This window comes from Mastomys coucha, unplaced genomic scaffold (assembly GCF_008632895.1).
Source record: "Mastomys coucha isolate ucsf_1 unplaced genomic scaffold, UCSF_Mcou_1 pScaffold18, whole genome shotgun sequence".
NCBI classification, from domain to species: domain Eukaryota; kingdom Metazoa; phylum Chordata; class Mammalia; order Rodentia; family Muridae; genus Mastomys; species Mastomys coucha.
The window spans coordinates 69,359,273-69,367,308 of record NW_022196900.1 but is presented as its reverse complement, the minus strand read 5'-3'; positions in this window follow the sequence as shown (position 1 = coordinate 69,367,308).

Sequence of the window (8,036 nt, the reverse complement as noted above, 5' to 3'; positions counted from 1 at the left end):
TAAAATGAACAGTGAGGCCACTGAAGAAATCAGAGAGAAGTTTTTTTTTTTTTTTTAATTGAATCAAATGAAATGAGAACCCAACGTTCCAGAACCTTTGTGATACAACCAAGGTAGTCCTGGGGAACGTTTATAGCTATAAGTGCTCACATAAAACAGAAACCAACAACCTAGAGATATTGCAAACAACTGACCCAATGATGTGCCTGAAGATTCTACAAAAACAAGAAGCCAAACTAAACAGATGGAAGAAATAAAGATTAGGTCAGAAATTAATTAAATAGAGATGAGAAAAACAAAGTATAAATGTAATCAAAGAATTGGTTCTTTAAAAAATATCAACATGATTGACAAATCTACAACTACAGTAACAAAATTAAAAGAAAACCCAAAATAATAAAATTACAGATGAAAATAGAATTATAACCACAGAGACCATTTAAAATCCAGAAGATATAAGAGAATGCTCTGAAAGCTTGCATTCCAAAGGTTAGAAAATAAAGGGACATGGATAAATTTCTAAATGTATACAAAGCAGAAGATATAAAATGTCCCCTGACAAGCAATGGGACAGAGGCTGTAGTTAAGTCTTCATGAAAAAGGCTCAGGCACAAATGGATTCATCGCTGAGCTCTACCCAGGCTTTAAAGAGGATATAACACCAACGCTTCTCTAAATATCCCAAAAAATTGAAAGGCAAGGAACATCATCTGATTCATTCTGTGAAACCATTATGACCAGTATGACTCCTTGCACAAAGAGACAAGGAGAAAACAAATTCCAGGCCAATATCCCTAAAGAAGCACAAAGGTTCTCAACAAAATACTTGCAAGCTGAATTTGAGATTACATTAAGAGGTTATACATCATCTCCAAATTGGTTTCCTCCCAGCAATGCAAGGCCACAAAGTCTGTTCAACACTCACAAGTCAGTATATTTAATACACCATAATAACAAGAGTTGAATACAGAAATCATATAATCTTGATTGATGTAGAAAAGGCATTGACAAAGTTCAACATGCATTCATGATAAAAAGTCCTAAAGAAAGCGGAAATGGTACATAGTTGGGGGAACTTGGAAGGAGATAAGAGTGCTCACTCCCTTCGCTCTTACTCAATGTAGGGCTCAGAGCCTTAGCCATTGCAAGAAGAGGAAATATTAAAAGGCTACAAGTTAAAGTGGGAGACTTTAAACTGTTACTACTTACAGATGACATAATTCTATATTTAGAAGACCCTTCAGACCCCATCAGAAAACCTTTTGATCTATAAACACCTTCAGTAGTGCTGCAGGATACAAAATCAACAAGAAAAAAATACAGAAATATAGAAAAGATATAGAAAGCCATACACCAATAACAAACTTTCAAAAAATAAGAAAAAATACACATACACAAACACACACAGACACAGACAGGCAGACAGACAGACAGACAGAGGGTTCTAGGCATGGTTTCTCTTTGTAGCCCTGGCTGGCCTGGCCTGGCTCAGCATAATTATAATTAAGATGGCTATACTACCAAAAGTATCCTACACATTGAATGCAACCCCCATCAAAATTTCAATCGCATTCTTCACATAACTGTTTCTAAAACTCCTTATCAATCAATAAACAAGTGGGCCAATGTACTGTACAAACCATTTTCAAAAGAAGAAATACAAATGCATAATAACTATTTTTTAAAGTGTTGGCCATCCTTTAACATCAGGGAAATTTAAATTAAAACTATTTTGAAGATCTGGAGAGATGGATCAGCAGTCTAGAACCAGTATTAGTCTTGTAGTGGACCAAGTATCCACTTGTCTGCCCATAAGGTTTCCTAACTCCATTTCCAGGAGTTCTGGCACCCTCTTCAGGTGTCTGCATGCACTTGTTGTATAGATATACATGTACAAAGAACTCATACACAGCAATAAAAACAAATATTTGAAAAAATATTTTGAGGTATGCGTGATGGCCCAAGCCTTTAAATCCCAGCACTCAGGAGGCAGAGGCAGGTGGATCTCTGAGTTCAAGCCCAGCCTAGTCTACAAAGAGAGTTCCTGGGCAGCCAGAGCTATGTAGAGAACACTGTTTGGAAAAACAAAACAATCAAACAAACAAGTGTGATGTGAATCCTAGCTTCTGATTATCAAATATGTACACTTATATTTATTGGGAGCAAGTGTGGGTAGAGACCAGGAAACTAGAAAAGGGTTAATGAGGTGGTGGGAAAGAGGCTTCAAGGAGGTGAGGAGTGGGCAACAACACATCTGATAGGAAAACAAAAGCAGAAACACTGGGCTGGGAGTGTCAGGTCAGATGGGGAGGCAGAGGCATGCAGGAAGCAGGCAGGAAGGATTTCTAATGTGTTTTTAAATTTCAAAAACTTCTCGTGACAACTTCAAGTATGCGAGAAAATACAATAAATTCCATTACATGACTTTCTTAACATTTGCCATATATATTTCACCTAATTTTGAGGTATGTAAAAACAAATTACAGGCAAGGCATGGTGATGCACACATGTAATCAGAAGGATACCGTCCCTTAGAGACCACTGGAGGAGTATGTTGAGTCAAGGGGCAGCTCAGAGCCTCTGCTAGTCCCTCAGGAGAGAGGACAGAAAGACAAGTGACTTTATAAAAATTTTACCCTAAAATGATGAAACATTAACTATTTAGAGCTGGATTGAGCAGGCATTCCCTGTCCTGAAGGGCCGGGTTTCCAGCAGGCTCCCCACCCCCTCCCGCCGAGCTCCAGCTGCAGGGAACACCTGGATTGCTCTAGCTCCGCCCCACACGTGCTCCCACAAAGGCACTCGATATTCTTCCGCAGAATCATGTATGGTATCTTCTGGCTTGTGTGGTTTGGTTAGGCCAATTGGCATCCTGTCCCTCTTCGGAGGTGAGGCCATGGCTTATCCTGAGCCACGCAGTCATGAGACTGGGTCCAGGGAAGACAGGGGACAAAGTACTCACAATGAGTCAATGAGTCGGCTCCAAGATGCTTTATTCAAATATTGGAGAGGGAAATTGAGCATGAGCCTGAAGCCACTGTCAGCCACTACAAGCCCTCCTCTCTTCATTTGGAGAGAGGCTGCCTGACACCCTAGAGTAGAGCTGATCTAACACAGAGAACCAGAGCAGAGAACCAGCTCAACAGACATCCCGTGAGCAGCTGGCTCCGCTGTTCTCAAGATGCACTGGGGACATTTAGTATTACAATTTCACAAAGATGAAGGAGAAAAAGAGGAAAAGAAAGGATAAATCATTTCAAGTCGGGGTGACCTTGGTGATGTGTCACGAGAAGATTATAATCTTGTCGTATTTTCTGACCTGTAAATGTTAGGTTATAAAAGGCCACACGACTTTCCCCTTGCTTGCTGGAGCACCTGCCTCAGAATCACGAGTCACCATGTGAAAATCTTGACCTCCTGAGGCTACCATGAGTGAAGGACTACATACTGGGGCCCAGACACAGTCATCCATACCAAGGCATCAGACTTGTGACTGTCACTGTCAATCTCAAAGCCTCCAGGCCAACACACCTCAGCCTAATGCCATCGGGGAATGTCAATCTACAATCTGGAGAGAGAGAGAGAGAGAGAGAGAGAGAGAGAGAGAGAGAGAGAGAGAGAGAGAGAGAGAGAGAGAGAGAGAGAGAGAGAGAAAGGGAGAGAGGAAGAGGGAGAGAGGGAGAGGGAGAGAGGGAGAGAGGGAGAGAGAGCCTAACATAAGATAATAAGGTGTTTCTTGTTTTAAGTTATTAAATTTGGAAACATTTATTATCTAACCAAGGATCAACAGGAACAGAGCAGGGTCAGGTGCGCTAAACTGGGCAGCGATTGGTAGAGTTCTTAGTGGGACGTGAAGCTTGAAGAAGTCCACAGGTACAGCTACAAGACCCTGAGAAGGGCCTGCCCAGGTGAGCAGCCCCGACACTCAATCATTACTCACTCACGTCATAATAAATCTACCTGAGAAACTGAGGCTTGGAGGAGTTGAGAGAAGGCCTCAGAATGAGGGGGTGGTGGTAGAAGGACTGTCTAAGCAGAGGGGACCTGCGGGTACAAAAGTGGGAGTCTGAGAGGCTGGGGTGTTTAGTCCCAGGGAGTCAGGACAAAGGGAGTGAGACGCAGCAGAACTGAAATGGTCAGAGAGGGATTACTGGGCAGAATGTTGAAACTGAGTTACTAACACACAGGAGCCCTGAAATTTGAGCCTCACAGTAAGTCCAGGGAGGGCTGCCTGGGGTCCTGTCCCAGAACGAAGATGGCTTTTATAGGGTGCAGAACATTTATAAGAGGACAGTTCTCTCTTGGTGTGAACAGAAATAGTGAGAAGTGGTACCTCGGGGTCCACACCCAACCCAGGTCCACAGCCTCCAGTCGTGTTTTTCTAGGGAGTCTTTGCCTCTTCTTCCCTGCAAGCCCCTGCTGGAGCCTAGGCATTGACTCTTTCTACCCTAATGTCCACCCCCAGACGATCTGTAAGTCTCCTCCGCACCTGGGGATCCTCCAGGACCCCCTAGCCCTCAAAGCTGGACCAGCGGAGAAATCTGCCTCTCAGCGGCCACCTTCCTACTCCCACTGAGCATTTTTCTGCACTGTCAGTTTTCATGCCTTCACCTCAGAAAGGTTCGTCCTTTCTCCAGAGAATCTACAGAACGCACATGTATCTCCCTCTATGCTGCCCACAGCTCCCTGCACCTCACTCTACTCCTCAGGCAGAGACATCTGACAGCTGGTCTCAGTTTAGTCTCTATAGCCTCGCTGCTTAACCCACACCAGCTTCCTACCCACGTTCCGATGCTGCCCCGTGTTGCCTGTATCCAGCTTCATCTCTCCTTAGTACCCTTTATAGAATTAACCTCTCCGGTGTGCCTATGGTCCTGCGGATCCGGGCAAAGTGTCTTCCATAAGATAGTACACTCAGGATTTACAAGCAGAACTCCATCCTATGTCCCAGTCCTTCTGAGGACCTTGCTTTTCTTTTTAAATGGGACAGTTCCCACACCAAAGGATAGAGATCATAATAGTAAACACCTAGTGAGTGAGCACCAAGCTAAGAGCTGTTTACACATTATTGACTCCTCCGCGGTGCCCAGAGAAACAGACTATACTATTCGCACCATTTAATAGAGGTGGCAGCCAGGTTAAGCACCTGGCCTCACTTGCCTCCCTGGGGCAGCATTTCCAGAGTCACAGAGCTGAATGCCTCTCCTCATGGTTTCAGTTGCAACTACAGCGTCATTCTATCACCAACTGATGGTCTCAGACATATACTTGTAAAGGAGGTCCCAGTAACTGGATCTAGCATACAGCTAGTGCATACTTTGTATGGGGGTTGGATAACCAGCCAGTGGTAGAACATGGCCACCGGCTCCTGACACCTTCTCGCCTATCTGGAGCATGTTCAGCACAGGGCCGGGCACACATTAGGCGCTCGGTAGTGGTAATGGAGGAGGAAAAGGATGACAAGTTTTAAACCGCGACTTCCCTCTCCCCCGGAGGAAGCTGTATCCCCACCAGCCTGAGCTAACCGCAGCGGTCCCAGTCTGAGTCTTCCCAGTGCCCAAGCCAAGGCCGGTCCCAGCTGGCTTCATGATCACTTGAGAATAAACGTGGACAACAGAAACCAGGGAAATGAGTCCAATGCCGCTTTCCCCTACGTTGGCATTGGCTCCGCTGCCACCTCAGACAGGTGAGGGCCTAGGGACCTCTCCCACGGTATGTCCCAGGTGCAGACCTTAGAAGAGTCTCTGGCTTGCCCTTGCCCACTCCTTCACCCGGGTGGGAGTGACGCGGCCCTGAACTGGGCTCCTCCAGGCGGGTCGTGGTGTCTCTCTTCCTGACTGTGCAGTAGGTTGTGAGTTGTGGGTCAGGGGCGTGCCACTTTCCCAGGTTCTGATTGACGGATCTGAGTCACCAAGATGAGAGACACCAGGGAGAGGCTTCGGTACCCACCGCTCGGGATTCCCTCTGCTCACGACCCATTACCTAGCTTTACCATAGGTGCTGGTGTCCCAGCTTAGGGCAACAGCTATCTGGATCTTCCAGACAAGTTACGTAGAAACACAAAACCGATGTTTCTGCGGACCCTCCACCGTGTGTCTGCAAAACCACCTGTGTGCCAGGATCTAAGAGAAAAGTAGACCCACGAGCGCCACGGGCCAGGGCGCGTGGAGGGGAGATCCTGACACTAGTCTTCGGGACACTTTTCCTCCTCCCTAAAACAGGGCATTTAGGGCAAACTTCGCTGAGGGTGAACTAAAAACAACCATCTCGAAACTCGAGGAGCACGGATATTCTTGGGAATAAACTGGGGCTTCGCTACTTGCACTTGACCTGAACACCTGCTAGCGAGCGATCCAGGCGCTTCAGGGGACCCAGTGTAGGTCACTCCTGAAACGGGAGCTTGCGGATCTTAGCTTCTCCTTCCATGCAGCCTACAGTCGGAGCAGAAACCTGGGTGGGGCGGTGGGAACTGCGGGACCGAGCTAGGCCTGGAGGGCTCGGGAAAGTTGGAGTGGGAGCAAGGCTTGAGGGGGCGGCGGCCGCGCAACTCCCCACCCTGTAGCTCTCTTTTCTTAACTTGCTCCGTTCATTTAACCTCTCCACCTTCCTTCTTTTCCCGGACTCATCTCTTTCTTGCCCGCATCTTTCTTTTCTCGCTCTCACCCCCCCTCCCTCCATCTCATCGTCACCCTCACACTTTATAACCAAACAGCCGAACCCTCTTTCCAATTAAAGTGGAATTAGGCAACTCAATCAAATTAGTTCCCTATTAAAGCCCTTCTTTATTAAACCGTTTTCTTGTCCTGCTATTAAGTTTCACCGCCTGGCGGAACTCGAGCCGGCCCCAGAAGTTTACCTTGGGACGTCTCCGGGCCCAGTCTAGGGGAGGGGGCACCCTATTTCCTGGAGTGGAGAAGTGACCCTGCTGAGAGCAGGAGGGGGGATATGAGGTCGAAGATGGGGGTCGGCAGAGGAGCAGCTAATTCTCAAGAGGTGCGCGGTAGCCTGGCCCGAAAGGGCGTCCTCCCCGCCACTCCGTGCACTGCATCTGGCGAAGGCGGCATCCTACGACCCGGAATAACTCTCAGGCCGCAGGTCCTAGCAAAAGAAGTGTCGCAGGTCGTCTCTCAGACGCCCCGCCCAGCGCCCTGGACCCCAAAGCTTCTCCGGAAGCCAAGAGTACAGAGTGCGTCCAGGACCGTAGCTAGGTCATCTGCTCGCGGGAAGAGCCGGGCCCGGCCTGCACGGCGGGAACCTGAGCCGGCCCGGCGAAGCTCACCACGCCCTCACCTCAACCGCAGGTTCCCAGCCGCGCCCCCCATTGCGCGGTTCCAGGCGCCACCCCGCAGCTTCCTGTCTGGGTCCCTTCAGGGTCGGGGCACAGGCGCGATCCGTGACTCCGGGCCACCGCGGCCCCAGTGGGAAATTCAAAGTTTTTCCTCCCAGCCGCCTGAGGAGCGGAACGGGATTGGAGCGTTACTTTATTTAGAAAATAACATTTATTTCTAGCTCATACCTATGCAAAGGAAAGCACAAAGTGAGCAGTTCTGCGCAGCGTCGCTCGCTGGCGAGTCCCCGAGCTTCTGGCTCACGCACCCGACGCTCTAGTCGTGCTTCAGCGCAGCCTGGACCGCTTTGGAGAACAGCCGCAGGCCGGGCGCCAGGGGTCGGCAGGGTTCCTCCCCAGCGTACAGTAGATTTCAGCTATAAAACCCGATACGTACAATGCGCGAATAGTCTAATTTTTTTTCCATTTTGTCCTCTTTTTTTTTTGCTTTGACTTTTGAATGTTTTTCACGTTAATACCGAGGTCACCTACAGATTACAATTAATAACTTAGAATTCCATTTATAACATTATACACTGGCTGTATATATATATGTATAGATTATATATAGATTTATACATATATAAAAACTCACACTGCACCAAGGAAACCCATGCTTATCGGCATAAGCAACAAAGAGAGCGACAAATACCGCAACGAGGAAAGTGCACCTTAGAACGTTTCCTTTTTTTTTTTTTTTTTTTTTTTT